General features: G+C 37.9%; 1 protein-coding gene across 1 annotated transcript in view; it reads right to left on the bottom strand.

Annotated features, from left to right (window-relative positions):
* Positions 1–15,830, bottom strand: part of LOC102127036 (NBPF family member NBPF4) — a 635,890-nt gene that overhangs the window by 310,092 nt on the left and 309,968 nt on the right.

The following is a 15,830-nucleotide window of genomic DNA, read 5'->3' as shown; positions in this document are numbered from 1 at the left end:
TTCTAAGTATCTGGCTTTATGTCCAGGTTCTCTAGTCCGTTCCACCAGTCTATATATCTACTTTTATATCAGTACCATGCTGTTTCGGTTACTATAGCCTTGTAGTATAATTTGAAGTTGGGTAATGTGATGCCTCCAGATTTGTTCTTTTTGCTTAGGATTGCTTTGGCTATTTAGGCTCTTTTACGATTCCATATGAATTTTACAGTTAAGTTTTTAAAGGACTGCTAAGAGTGCTGTATTGAGAGTAGACTGGGGGTGGGGAACAAGGCTGAAAGCAGAAATGCCAGTTGGGAGGCCATTGCACTAATTCAGGTGAGGGATAATGGTGACTTGATCCAGAATAATACAGAATGCAGTGAAAAGTGATGCAATTCAGAGTATATTTTGACAGTGAAGCTAGTATTATAATCTGCCATCTTTACATGCCATGATGTCATAAAACATGCTTCTATTTTGGAGATTTAGGTTGTTCCTGTTTGCACCATTATAGATAATATTTTCATTAACATTCCCACTCACACTTTTTGCATGTCTTATTTTCTTACATAAATTCCCAGGAGTTGGATTACTGAGTTGAAGATGTGATCATCCTTATGGCTCTTGCTACAAGTCATCATATTATTTAGTAGTTTCCACCCATAGTACCTTAGGGATCTTTAATTTGAAATGCTCCAGAATTCCTCCCCTATCCCCAGCATCTCTAACCCTCTCTTCCACTATGGTTTTCTTCTTTTTCTCTCTCTCCTCCCTCTCTTTTTGGGGAGCTTGTAAAAGGGAAGGGTAACAAAGATGGACAAAAGTTAGGGCTGGCCACAGAGAGAGGTAAGAAAAGACAGAGGGGAATTTCTTCATTTATTTCCTGTCTTACAGCCCTGAGAAAGGCCCAGCTGCTTCCCTTAGTTGGATGAAAATCTTCTTCTATAAGAATCAACAAGCTAACAATACTGCTTACTTAGAGACCTTTTTGTCTTCTAGGGAGATCAATGGACTTTACAATTTCAATTATCTTTCATAATATTCCCTGGTGTTAGAACAAACTGCCTCCTCTGAACAAACATTCCTCTCACCAGGGTGGGAAGTTTACCAAACTTTGTGGTTCCTTTATTCCCCTCCTCCATTAGGTTGGTCCCCCTTTCAAATGACCCATCCCCCATCTCCACAACTCAAAAATGTACCTGCTCAGTCCTTATCCAATTTCACCCTGGGTCGGAAAGAAAATATTTTAATTGTTTCTTAGAAGTGAGAGTTTTTTATGAATTTTAGAAACAGCTTGTCAATTTCTGCTACTCTTAAAATGTATATGGAAATGCATGGGACTCATAAAAGCCAAAATAATGATGAACAAAGTTGGTGGATTCACACTTCCCAATTTCAAAACTTACAACAAAACTACAGTAATCAAGACAGTGTGTTACTGACTAAGGATAAACATACAGATCAATGGAACAGAATTGAGAATCACAAATAAACCCTAACAGTTACAATCAATTGATTTTCAACAAAAGAGCCAAGACAATTCAATGGAGAAAAAATGGTCTTTTCAACAAGTGGTGCTGGGCAACTAGATATCCACATGCAAAAGAATTAATTTGGACCCCTAAGATTGTACACAATAATTAACTCAAAGTGAATCATAGGCCTAAATGTAGAAGCTAAAATATAAAACTTTTAGAAGAAAACTAACTCTTTTGACCTGAGTTAAGCAGTAAATCTTTGTGACTTTGAGTTAGGCAGTAATTTCTTAGATGCAACATCAAGAGCACAAATAATAAAAGAGAAAAAAAAAGTTGATAAGTTGAACTTAATCAGAATAAAAACTTTTGTGCTTTAAAGGACACCAACAAGTGAAGAACAGCCCCACAGAATAGGAGAACATATTTGCAAATATACTATCTGATAAGGGACTAGAATATAAAAAACACAAATCAATAAAAAATGACAAATGATCTAAGTTAGAAATGGGCAAATGATTACAAGATATTTTTCTAGAGAAAAATATGCAAATAACCACACGAAAAGTCACTAGGAAAATGTAAATCAAAAGCACAATGAGATATCACTTCTCACCCACTGGAATGGCTATAATAATATAGGCAGAAAATAACAATTGTTGCTAAGAGTGTGTGGAAATTGGAAAGCTCATACTCTGCTAGTGGGAAAGTAAAATGGTGCAGCCACTTTGGAAAAGTTTGACAGTCCCTCTAAATGCTAAAATTAGACTTCCCATATGACCCAGCAATTCTTCATCTTGGGAATCTACCCAAGAGCCATGAAAACCTATTTCCATACAAAAACTTGTGCACAAATGTTGTCATCTTTATATCCACGAGCACCCAGTGCTTAACTCCCACTTGTGAAAACATACTAACACATTTGGTTTTCTGTTTCTGCCTTAATTCACTTAGGATAATGACCTCTAGCTCCATCCATGTTGCTCAGAGAATATGATTTCATTCTTTTTTATGGCTGTGTATTATACAATACTATGTATATATCACATTTAAAAAAATCCAATCCACTGTTGATGGACACCTAGATTGAGTCCATGTCTTTGCTATTGGGAATAGTGCTGTGATGAACATATGAGTGCATGTGTCTTTTTGGTAGAATGGTTTATTTTCCTTTGGATATATACTCAGTAATGAAGATTGCTGGGTTGAATGGTAATTTTGTTTTAAGTTCTTTGAGAAATCACCAAACTACTTTCCACAGTAGCCGAACTAATTTACATTCACACCAACAGTGTATAAGTATTCCCTTTTCTTGGTAGCCTCGCCACCAACTGTGGCTTTTTGACTTTTTTTTTTTTTTTTCTTTGAGACAGTCTTGCTCTGTCGCCCAGATTGGGGTGCAGTGGTGTGATCTCAGCTCAACGTAACCTCTGTCACCTGGATTCAAGCAATTCTCCTGCCTCAGCCTCCTGAGTAGCTGGGATTACAGGCATGTGCCCCCACACCCAGCTAATTTTTGTATTTTTAGCAGAGACAGGGTTCCACCATGTTGCCCAAGTTGGTCTCAGACTCCTGACCTTAGGTGATCCATCCTCCTCGGCCTCCCAAAGTGCTGGGATTACAGGCATGAGGCACCGAGCCCGGCCTGACTTTTTAATAATAGCCATTCTGATTGGTGTGAGATGGTATCTCAATGTGGTTTTGATTTGCATTTCTCTAATGATTAGTGATGTTGAGTATTTTTCCATGTTTGTTGTCTGCTTGTATGACTTCTTTTGAAAAGTATCTGTTCATGTCCTTTTCCAACTTTTTAAATGTATTCTATTTATTTATTTATTTATTTATTTATTTATGAGACGGAGTCTTACTTTGTCACCCAGGCTGGAATACAGTGGCGCCATCTTGGCTCACTGCAGCCTCCTCCTCCCAAGTTCAAGCGATTCTCCTGCCTCAACCTCCCGAGTAGCTGGGATAACAAGTGTGCGCCACCACGCCTGGCTAATTTTTGTATTTTTAGGAGGAGAGGTTTCACCATATTGGCCAGGCTGGTCTTGAACTCCAGACCTCAAGTGATCTGCCTGCCTCAGCCTTCCAAAGTGCTAGGATTACAGGTGTGAGCCACAGCACCTGGCCTGCCTACTTGTTAATGGGGTTGTTTTTTGCTTGTTGAATTGTTTAAGTTCCTTTTAGATTCTGAATAGACCTTTATCCCATGCATAATTTGTGAATATTTCTAAAATTTTCTCCAAACATTAGATCTTTTTAGAGACATGTTGGATTTGACATGTGTCCATGTTTTAATTAAGATTTTAAAAATAAGAATACAGGGCAAGTTAAAATAAATAATACAGTGGTAAATCATTGCATCTAGTAAGTCACACACATATACACACCATCCTCCAAAAGCTCAAAGCACTTCAAGATACAAATCACACCAGTATTCGCCTTTTATGTGTCTTAGCCCTGCCTACTCAAGAGCATGTCTCCTCTTGACAGTCCTGTCATATAGGGTAGAAAAAATAGAATAGCTGTGACCAGGGCTTACTCATCTGTACAGTCACTAGATTATAATAGTTATAATAATTAACATGTGTAAAGGGCTTTGCGGCATATAAGCCACTACGGTGCATATGATTTTAATTTAATTTTAATCTTTATAGAAACTCCTCTCCTCTCCTCCTCGCCTCAGATGGGGGGTATCAAAACTTAGGAATGAAGTGACTTGTTAAGATCTCTCACTATGCTTTTTCCTCAAGTATATAAACATTCCTGAACCTCTCTCAAGAAAAAAATGAAATTCATTCCTTATTACACATACTGTCTAGCCAATCTTTCTTCTTTCATAACTAAGCATTTTAGAGTAGCTGACACTCTCTGCCTCCCCTCTTTGCATTCATATTGCTAATTTTTCCTTGTCTAAGGAATGTAATGTACTACATCAGGTCACATGCTGAAAGACTGCACCTGGGGAAGGCAGTCACCCACCTACTGCAGTTTGGATCATGCATAGGTATTAAGCACAACTTGAGGAATGTCCTTGACTACTGAAGAAAGTAGGCAAACTCTGAGCAGGCACTCAGACTTAGGAAGCTTGCAGCATTCCTCTGAGGCCTAAGGAGCTTCCCATTCTATGGCTATCCTCCCTGACCTTTCCTTTCTGAAGGGAAGGAGGGAAGGAAAGAAGGAAGAGAGGGAGAGAGGAAGGGAAGAAAGGAAGAATAGTTTCAAAACAAAGTCGTCTGGCTACAAATTCTGTTCTGTTTCCTTTATTAGATCCTTTCCAATTCACTGTTGTTGTGGTTGCTAAAATAAAGCACAAATTTTTACCACTTATAGTAGAGAGGCCTTGTGAGAGACGGTTCCTCTACTCCAGAATTGTTACTCCGTCTCCTGTCACAATGCCTAAGATTCTTCCATTTAAACTTTGGTAATGATGTCAGTCTTGGAAGACTTTCTGGGTTGAGCAGATTGAAGAAGCTGAACATGATAGGAAGGGCAAGAAAGCTGCAAGGAACAGGAACTGGCCTGATGGCTTGCTTCATCTATTGCCCAAGCTCCCCACAGCCAGTTCTGGTCCCTTGTAGGACAGAAAGTCCAACACAAAGAGGTGACTAAATAACTTAATGGTCTTGGATACACAGTCAGTCCTCTGCTCTCCCAGCTGCACTAACAGTATTTCCTGTTCTGTTATCTGAAGTATGAGGTTGGCGCTCTGTGATGACACAAGCACCCACTTCCAGCCAAGCCAAGCAACCTTTCCTCCAGACTGAGTCAGTCACCTCCATTTTTTGGGTTCTGACCTTCCAGCTGCAAAAGTAGGGCCCAGATCTCACCTTCTGAAATTCTGAGGTAGTGAACCTGAACAGGTGAATTATAGAGCCACTGTGAAGCTCTAGAGTTCCAAGGAGTTCTCCACCTTACCAATGTTTAAAATCTACACTTAGTTCCTATATATTTTTCTGCACTTTTCATTCCCTTTCCTATAATTCCTTAATATCTCCTTTGATAGCAAAGGGGACAAATGTAAACAGGGTAGGCCATGGGCGAAATCATTAAGTAGGTAACATATGTCTTTGCTGCTCCATCTCCTTCCTTTCTCCTCCCTCCATTGAAGTCAGGAAATAATCTAAAAATAGTCATCATACCTTAGTGTAAATTTAAAGTTCTCTTAACTGTATCTCACAAGGGCTTTATTTTTAGTTATAAAATTTGTATAAGTTGTTTTGGCCACTACTAGAAGCAGCCTTTCAGGCAGGTAGCAAAGGCAATTTTTAGGGAACATTTTTAGGAGTCTTCATCTGGGAATCACTCCAAGCAGTGAGCTCCTCAGAAACATTCTCATGCCCCGGACCTTCGTGCTCACCACACTGAACTGTGTAGGGAGTTGGAGATAAAATGGTTTACATTCATTCATTTCGGGCACCTTCCTCCGGCCTCTACATTTCTGGTCACTTTTCTGTCATCACCCAGCTTCTTAGGTCAGTACCTGGTGATACTCATGGTGACCCAGGAAGGCTGGATCAGGGAAGTGGAGGACAGGCTGTGCTGATGGTTTATTAAAGTCTGTGGCTTCTTACTCCTCCACAAGACTCCTCATCAGAGGGTGCGGCTTGGGTCATGCTGGGCACTCAGCAGCTTTGTGGTGGGTATCGGTTTGTGCTTCCTCCCCTTTGCTTTCGATTCAATGCTTTCCTGTTGCAGTCTGAGCAGCTCTATTTAACCGCAGCCTCACAACAGCTACCACTGCATGCAAACTGGATCCATCTAGGGGCAAGTATAGGGCAATCAGAGGGTAAGGAGTTGAGAGGTAAGAAAGGAGTCTGCAAGAAGTCAGCTGGAAATGAAAAATTCCAAAGCTAGAATGTCATGATGAATAACAACCAAGAAAACATTCCAGTACCATGAAAAACAAATGTTCCAGTTTACATTCAGCTATGATTTTTGAAAACTGAACCCTAAGTTAATTAGTTCAAATACAGTTTCACTGGAAAATACCCTTGTCTGCAGTTTTCAAAGAAATACATAGGATAATATAAATCCTGGTTTTAATTCAAGAATAAAAAATTAAGTATCCAAGTTCAGTTCTGATTCAGGAATAAGATAAATGATAATTGAGGCTAGAATTTAGTCTACAGATGTTAGAGGCCCTACAGTAGAATGCTCCAAGCAGAGGAAACAGCATCTATGAAAGCCTAGAGGCAAAAGGAAGCAGGGTGTGTCTGAAACACTGGAGGTCAGTGTTAATGGAGTTCAGACTGATGGCAGGTTACTGATCATGAGAGGCTTATGAACCGTGATAAGAAGTTCGGACCCCATCCTAAGGACAGTGAGAAGCAACTAAAGGATTTTAAACACAAGTCGTGAATTTACAGAACTGCATTTACATAAAGAACCGTCTGGTTTGTGGAAAATGATCCAAGAGGAGAAACCTGGGGGCAGGAAACTAGAAAAGGGATGTGCAAAATGCCACATAGATGGTGATCACTTAGGCTAGTGGGGACAGGGAGAAGTGGGTGGATTCAAATATGTAGATTATACTGAACTTGGTTATTGACTGAATTTGGAAGGTGAGCAAAAGAGTCATTAAGGATGAATCCTACATTTCTGCCTAGAAAAACTGGGTAGGTGGTGTGGCATATGTTTGGATAAGGAGCATTATTAGAGGAATAGGTTTGAGGGAGGGAGTTAGTTAATATGCTTTCAGGAATTTCCAACTGAAGAAGTTCTGGAAAGCAGTCGAATATATAAATCCAGAGTTTAGGGAAGATAGAGATTTGGAAATAATTGGCAGATAGATCCCAATAATGCCATGGAAAGGGATAATATTTCTCACAGAAAGTGTTTAGAGAGAAAAGAGGCTGATGAAGAACAGGGTTCTGAGGAACACGAGCACTTTAGGAGTAGATAAAGAGCAGCTGGCAAAGGATGTTGAAGACCCATGACTGAGATAGGGAAAAAATAATAGTGCAAAGGAAGAGTGAGTCTATCAAAGAGGATGTGATCAAAAGCATCAGATGCTACTCTGATGTGAAGTAAGATAAAGACTGATGTATTTACTGGATTTAGTAATATGGGAGGTGAGAGGGCATTAGTGTCCTGAGTGAAAGACCTTTCAATACAATGGGAGCCAATGCCAGATTAGATTGGGTTAAAAATTGTGTGAGAAGTGAAGAAATGGAAACAGCAAGAGCAGATGTCTTATTCAGCAAGCTACACATACTATTCCTTTTCCCTCTACCTCTACCCTCTAAATTCCCTTTCACGCTGTCCCTATTTGGTAAATCTTGCTCACTCCAGTACAGGGCTGGAGTGAAGGAGATTTGCAAACAAACAAACAAAAATCTGAGGAATAGATATATGTTTTTCCAGAAGCAAATTTAGCCAGGGCTGAAATTCAGGAAGTGAGTGACTTATTCCATGCTCACCAGACAAGAACTTTCAGCCAATAAAGAAGGGCTACACACTCCCTGGTGCCAATGTGGGGGTGTTGGTTACGTTAAGCCAAGAATGTGATGCAATTCTCAAGAACAGGAAGAGGTTTGGCTGGAATAGAAAGAGGACTCTGACTTGGTGGTGGTGGTAGCAGAAGTGGAGTGGGAAATGGTAGTTTTTTCAAAAGAGCAAAGCTAGAGATTAACTGGCAAAAGCAGAAGGAATTGATAAACTGTAACGGAAAGCCTTCCTATTCCATCTCTGGTTGAAATAAAGCAGACGGAAAAAGTCTCACATTCAGAATTGGCTCTTCTAGCAATTATGAAAGAAATTACCCACCCGCTGGAGCTCTCTTGACAGATAGGGTGTCCCTCTAGACTTTTTCTTCAAGCAAAGATCAGCTATTTTGATTACAGATTAGAACATTTGTCTGTAAAATGGGGGATAGTAGCTATCAACTTCACAGGGCTATGGTGAGTATCAAGGGGAAAACATGTCTGTGATGGCACCTTATATGCTATTAATATGCCTAGTGTTCCATTATTGGAACGCTAAGCTTGTGGGAGTTATTTATATCCTACTGCTCAAGTCATCACCAAGGTCTGATTTTTTGACTAAAAAAAAAAATAAAAATTGCAACCTCTGGCCTAAGTGAGTTAAGAACAGTTCAAATGTTAGTTGCTCTTGTCATTACAAGATAGTTCAGATTAAATAGAAAAGCACGGGGATATTTGAATAATGAAAGAATGAGAAAGATTAGATGTACATAACATTTTATCTGAATGACAAACGTATAGTCTATGATAGGAACATATTTAGACACTGCTTAGTACCATTCTTTGGACTTAGGTAGGCATCCTAAACTATAAATCAGTACTGAACACCTTTTCTCTTACATATACAAAACAATTTATTTAAAAACTGGTACTAAGTAAGATCTACGAATCTAGGGTTAAATGGAAAAACATGGGTAGGAGTTTCTGAAAGTATAGGTCAAATTATTAACATGAGATTAAAGAAACAGTCAATTATTTTGTTCACAGGACAGAGAAAAGGAAAAATGTTATTTGGAATGAATGATATGATATTTATTGTAGTAGGATTAGCTTTGTCACCAAAATACCATCATTTTAAAAGGGCTATTCTTTACAGTATAGTTCTTTTCCTCTCAAGGAAAAGCTGCTTTAGTCACTCTAATTGAGGAAGCAGCAGCGCCTTTGGAGTTTTGCTGCCCTCTTCTGGGAACATGAAGTCATAGCCCGAGAAACTGACTGCCAGAGGATCCTAAATATTGCAGTATGTAACAGGAATTAATTCCCTTTTCCCTATCAAAAGTAAAATAACTATGAAACTGGATGTTAGTCTCCAGAGAAAAGGCTGGATTGTACTGGTCACAAATGCTTTTTTTAATTACTTTTTAAAAAATAATAGTAATAAAAGTGGTAGAGTATGGTATACTTGTACATCACGTCAAGGTTTATAAAATATTCATGACCATTATTGCACTTTACCTTCTTTTATCCTCAAATAACTCACATGAAGTAGGCAGAACAGACATTATTCTCATTTTCACATGGGGAACCTGAAGTACATAGTGCCTAAAAGCCTTCCCTAAAGTTCTGCTACAGTACTGAGCTGGGCCTTGAGGTCATCTCCTGACTCATAGTTCAATGCTCTTTTCACCCACTTACCTACTGCATGCAATGTAAGTAATTTGTTTCTGTTGCAGTAACATCCCTCCTCAGCAATGTCTATTTTACACCATAGTGTCCAGTAATTTATAGAAAGAAATCTGCTGCTTTGTACATGATTCTAGCAAGGCTATGCTGTTATTGTGGCAAAAATGGATATATTTAAATTCCACAAAAAAGTGGATGGGCTATAGCAGAACTTCTTAAACTTTTGCTTGGAAATTCTTTAGTGTCTTTTTCTTCTTCTTCTTAGAAGATTCTTTAAAGCAAGCAGAGTTTTGTAACATTAAGTCTCAACTCTGCTACTAGGGAAAAATGAGTTTGAGAAAGACGGAAGAAAAAGTGGAGTATAAAAATTTTTTAAAATCAAGAAAAAACAATTTGAAAGTCAAAGTTATTTTATTCTAAAGCTCTAACTGTGCAAATAAGCCCACTCCGCATATTTATGCAAATAACTAAACAAAAGGCAGATAGATATTATCTTCAGTCCGTGTATTGGCCTAACTGCTTGTCCCTGCATGCCCAGTCCAACAAACCTCACTGCCTACCTACACAACCAGCAAGTAAAAAACTGGGAGTTTAGCAGATACAAATTGCCATCAGTTGGTCAAAACTAGGGCGTAAAACCACTTTCTTGAGTATGGTAAAATATTTGTTACTTTTTTTTTTTTTTTTTTTTTTTGAGACAGAGTCTTGCTCTGTCGCCCAGGCTGGAGTGCAGTGGCGCTATCTCAGCTCACTGCAAGCTCTGCCTCCCGTGTTCACGCCATTCTCCTGCCTCAGCCTCCCGAGTAGCTGGGACTACAGGCGCCCGCCACCAGACCCGGCTAATTTTTTGTATTTTTAGTAGAGACAGGGTTTCACCGTGTAGCCAGGATGGTCTCGATCTCCAGACCTCGTGATCCGACTGCCTCGGCTTCCCAAAGTGTTGGGATTACACGTGTGAGCCACCACGCCCGGCCAATATTTCTTACTTTTTATGGCATATTGGTAAAAGTATTTATCACTGAACTGCAGTCACTTTTTCAAAAATTAAGTAGTTAACTGATCTGAAATGCTCGTTAAATATTGTCTCCACAACATAAAAGTAATTGTAAGCATAATGGTCAATTGGAAATATTCCCAGTTCAAGATCTGTTGCTATATTTGACTTCTGTGCTTTCTCCCCACGTCTAATTTATCTCTATGCCTTAATTTCTTCTCCTTCTTTGCCCCCATACCTTTCAATTGTTTCTGCCACCAAAGAATCAGTGTCACTTGCTGAATTTTCTTCCCTTCTCCAATGTGTTTACTGTATGTTGATATAATTGTACTGGTTCTCTTTTGTTGTTGACTTTTCAATGTGCCTTTCTTTTCCCACTTCATTACTAGACCTATACCATTTTGCCCCACTTTGTTTTCTTCTTTTATTCAAATTGTGTGTACCTATGATTCATGAAACCCAGTTCCAAAAAACTTACGCATACATCTCTGTAATTCAATGAACTTACCCCACGAATATTTGTTGCACACCTCCAATGTGTCAGCCACTGTACCCAATGCCAAGGATTCAAATTGAATAATAATTGATCTCTATCTCAGCCATCTCATAAGGCACGTAGCCAAGGAGACAAACAAGTACTCACTGACTGCTAGTTTAAATTTGTAGGTTTTATAACATAAATATGAACAAGTTATTGTGGGAGAATGAAAACATAACTTCTCCCAGGTCAGAGAGGAGGGTATGAGAATGTCAGAAAGGCTTTATAAAATAGACATTTGAGCTGGGTCTTTGAAAGAAGAGCAGAACTTTACCAGGTGTCTTGTTTTGCTGTATATTTTACATTTTTAAAAAACTTTTATTTAAGGTTTTGGTGTACAGATAATTTTGTTACCCGGTAATAAGCATATTACCCAATAAGGTAGTTTTTCTATCCTCTCCCTCCTCCCACCCTCTACTGTCAAGTAGGCCTTGGTGTCTGTTGTTCCCTTCTTTGTGTACCTGTGTACTCCCACTTATAAGTGAGAACATGCGGTATTTGGTTTTCTGTTCCTACATAATTTAGCTTGGGATAATGGCCTCCAGCTCCATCCATGTTGCTGCGAAGGACATAATCTCATTTTTTTATGGCTGTGTGTATTCCATGGCGTACATGTACCACGTTTTCTTTATCCAGACTGCCATTGATGGGCATTTAGGTTGATTCCATGTCTTTGCTTGGTAATAGTGCTGAAATGAACATACGCGTGCATGTGTCTTTAGGGCAGAACAATTTATGTTCCTTTGGGTATATATCCAGTAATGGGATTGCTGGGCCGAGTGGTAATTCTGTCTCAGGTTCTTTGAGAAATCACCAAACTGCTTTGCACAATGGCTGAACTAATTTACATTCCCATTAGCAGTATACAAGTGTTCCATTTTCTCTGCAACCACGCCAGCATCTATTACTTTTTGACTTTTAGTAATAGCCATTCTGATTGGTATGAGATGGTATCTCATTCTGGTTTTGATTTGCACTTATCTAATTAGTGATATGAGCATTTTTTCATATGCTTCTCGGCCACATGTGTCTTTTCTTGAAAAATGTCTGTTCCTGTCCTTTGCCCACTTTTTAATGGGTTGTATTTTGCTTATAAAGTTCCTTATAAATTCTGGATATTAGAATTCTGTAGGGTGCATAATTTGCAAATATTTTCTCTCATGCTGTAGGTTATGTTTACTCTGTTCACTGTTTTGTTTTTGGCTGTGCTAAAGCTCTTTAGTTAGATTCCATTTGTCAATTTTTGTTTTTGTTGCAATTGTTTTTGGCATCTTTGTTATGAAATCTTTGCCAGGTCCTATTCCAGAATAGTATTTCCCAGGCTATCTTCCAGGGCTTTTATAGTTTTAGGTTTTATATCTAAGTCTTTACTTCATCTTGAGTGGATTTTTGTATATGGCATAAGGAAGGGGTCCAGTTTCAATCTTATGCATATGGCTAGCCAGTTATTTTAGCACCATTTATTGAATAGGGAGTACTTTTCTCATTGCTCGTTTTTGTCAACTTTTTTCAAATATCAGATCATAGGTGTGCAGCATTACTTCTGGACTCTCTTTTCTGTTCCATTGGTCTATGTGTCTGTTTTTGTACCAGTACCATGCTGTTTTGGTTACCAAAGCCTTGTAGTATAGTTGAAATTGGGTAGTGTAATGCCTTCAGCTTTGCTCATTTTACTTACGATTGTTATGGCTATTCAGGCTCTTTTTTAAGTTCCATATGAATTTTAAGGGTTTTTGTTCTAATTCTGTGAAGTATGTCACTGGTAGTTTGATAGGAATAGCATTGAATCCATAAACTGCATTGCGAAGCACAGCCATTTTAACAATACTAATTCTTCCTATCCATGAGCATGGAATCTTTTTCCATTTGTGTCATCTCTGATTTGAGCAGTGTTTTGTAATTCTTGTTGTAGAGATCTTTCACCTCCCTTGTTATCTATATTTCTAGGTATTTTTTTGTGTGTGTGGCTATTGTGAATGAGATTGCGTTCTTGATTTTGACCCTCAGATTGAATGCTATTGGTGTATAGAAATGCCACTAATTTTTGTACATTAATTTTGTATCCTGAAACTTTGCTAATTGTTTATCAGATCAAAGAGCTTTTAGGCAAAGACTATGGGGTTTTCTACAGAATCATATTGTCTACAGAGATAGTTTCACTTCTTTTCCTTGGATGTCTTATATTTCTTTCTCTTACCTGTTATCTCTGGCTAGGACTCCCAGTACTATGTTGAATAGGATTGGTGAGAGTGGGCATCTTTGTCTTATTCTGGTTCTCAAGGGGAATACTTCTAGCATTGGGCCCATTCAGTATGATGTTGGCTGTGGGCTTATCATAGATGGCTCTTATTTTGAAGTATGTTCCTCTAATGCCTAGTTTGCTGAGGGTTTTTAACATGAAGGGATGTTGAATTTTATTGAAAGCCTTTTCTGCATCTATTGAGATGATCATGTGGTTTTTAAGTATTTATGGGATATTCAAAACAGATATATAAGAAGCAAAAAAACTTGGGCCCAAAAAACAAGTTTGAAGGTATATTTGGGAGTTACCAGTAATACAGGTAACTGCTGAAGCTCTAAATATAGAAGACAAACTAGAGGAGCTTGTTTCTTGAAGAATTCTTGTCATGCTTGACATTTTTTACAGAGACTTCTTAAAACAGGGGCCTACCTTCTTTGGCTAACATGTGCAGACTAAAATGAAAGAGCATAGTATATTATAAAATCAGTAAAAGGTAAGATAAATTTAGGCCTAAAAATAAAGAATAAATACACTCAGTTGAATGTGAAGCTCTAATTTACAGATGCAAAATTGCAACAATACATTAACTTATATGTAAATACATCTAGGGAAACAAAAAATGGAAGTAAAATGGAAAAAGATAAAAGAAGTGAGGCAAGGAGAAGAGAATGGGCAAAAGGACGTAGGAAAATCAGGAATTTTTTAAGGCCTAAAATTTTAGTGAATCAGATGTGGAAAACGGATTAACACTGAGATCAAATGAGAAAGGAGCAAATAAGGAAAGATGTATTACAAACCAAGAGTGAAAAAGGGAAAACAAAATAACAAAAGCAAAAGCTATTTAAAAAGAATAAAGGAAGAGGTGATAATGAAGTAAATTTAAAAAGTACGGAATAATAAAAAGATATTGCAAAAAATATCTTTTGAAAATAAACATACTAATAACTTGACAATAAAGTGAAATATGTAAGACAAACATATCTGTGTCATTATTTAGGAGTAGTGAAAAGTACTCTTAAATAATAATTTGGTGTCTAGCAGGCCTGGATTTGAATCTACTTTAACTTGCTAGCTATGTGACCTTGGGCAAGCAAAGAAAATGCTTATAACAATTGTAAAAATACCTGTAAAGTGCCTTATACTTATGGCTCAAAAAATGAAGGAAATGAGAGAAAAAAGTATAGATTACTATATGGAAGTCAAATTTCTAGTGACTTTTCTAATCTAAACATGAATTATTACAGTACTTGAAATAAACATAAAGTTTATTTTTAAACTGAGAACTGAGTGACTAAATTGCTTGTGATAGTTTTACACTGCTAGGTCAACCCTGCCTGACAGTAACAATAGGATGTGAGACTCAATATGCTCATTCTATCTCAAATTCTGTCACACATAACGATGACTGCTATTTACCTTTCTCCTGAGCCATCTGTGAAAACAAACAAACAAACAAAAGAAAAACCCACCAGGGTAGGAGTCAGCTAGTTCTGCTAACAAAACTAACCAAAAACCTTAATTGTATGGCCACCAGCACCCGAGCCCTTTGTCATGAAAGCTACCAATAGGGTGGAAATTTATTTTATTATACATGTTTTATTAAATCCTATGTGTGCAGAAACGATTATCCATTTTCCTTCTTAACTTGTTTTTGTAAGACTTATTAAGTAGAAAATATAAATCTCAAGCTCCTTAAATGTGATTTTGAGGAACTGAGACCAAAACAATTTTTTGCTGTGAAACCAGATCCTTGAATGCACTACAGGAAAATATTATTTGATATGAATTTTTTTTGGTACACACAATTTTTCGAAAATCTCTGTCTCCACAAAGTTAATTCAAATTGTAGAATTCTTCCAAGTCACAAAAGGAGTTTTCATGGCTCTGGGTACTTACCTTTGAGTTTCACATCCTATATCTCTGGAGCTCTTAACTGAGGGAACATGGACCATTAGGTCATGAACAGACTTGTAGTCTTTGAACAGCCTGAAACAGTTATGTGATACTTAATGTGCATGTACACAGGAACATTTTTTCTAGAGTAATGGCACATACCTTTCATCAGATTTTCAAAGGTTTCTTGAAATGCTCAAGAACCATTGTCAGACATTTAAATAACCGGAGTGTATACAGTGTCCAAATATTTCCAAATTTTGACACTTGTAAGATGTCTTAATTAAAACAAGCCATGAAGTTCAGTGTCATAATAACCAGAAAAGTTACTTCTCTTGTGAGAGTAGTTCTATGTCTTTACTTCCTAGTGGTTTACACACTCTTTAACCCATATGACAATCTGGCTTCTGTCCCCAGTGCTCTGGAATTACTTCTGCCTGTATGATTAAGTTCCTCGTTGTTAAATTCGAAAATACATTTTTTGGTATTTATTTGACCTCTTGGTGGTAATATAGGGTAAGAGCACAGACTCTGGAGCCAAACTGCCTAGGTTCTAATCTTAGCTCTATGACTTTCTAACTCTGTGACTTTGGGCAAA

The sequence above is a fragment of the Macaca fascicularis genome, chromosome 1 (genome assembly GCF_037993035.2).
Source record: "Macaca fascicularis isolate 582-1 chromosome 1, T2T-MFA8v1.1".
NCBI lineage: Eukaryota > Metazoa > Chordata > Mammalia > Primates > Cercopithecidae > Macaca > Macaca fascicularis.
This window is presented reverse-complemented; position numbering and strand designations above follow the sequence as displayed.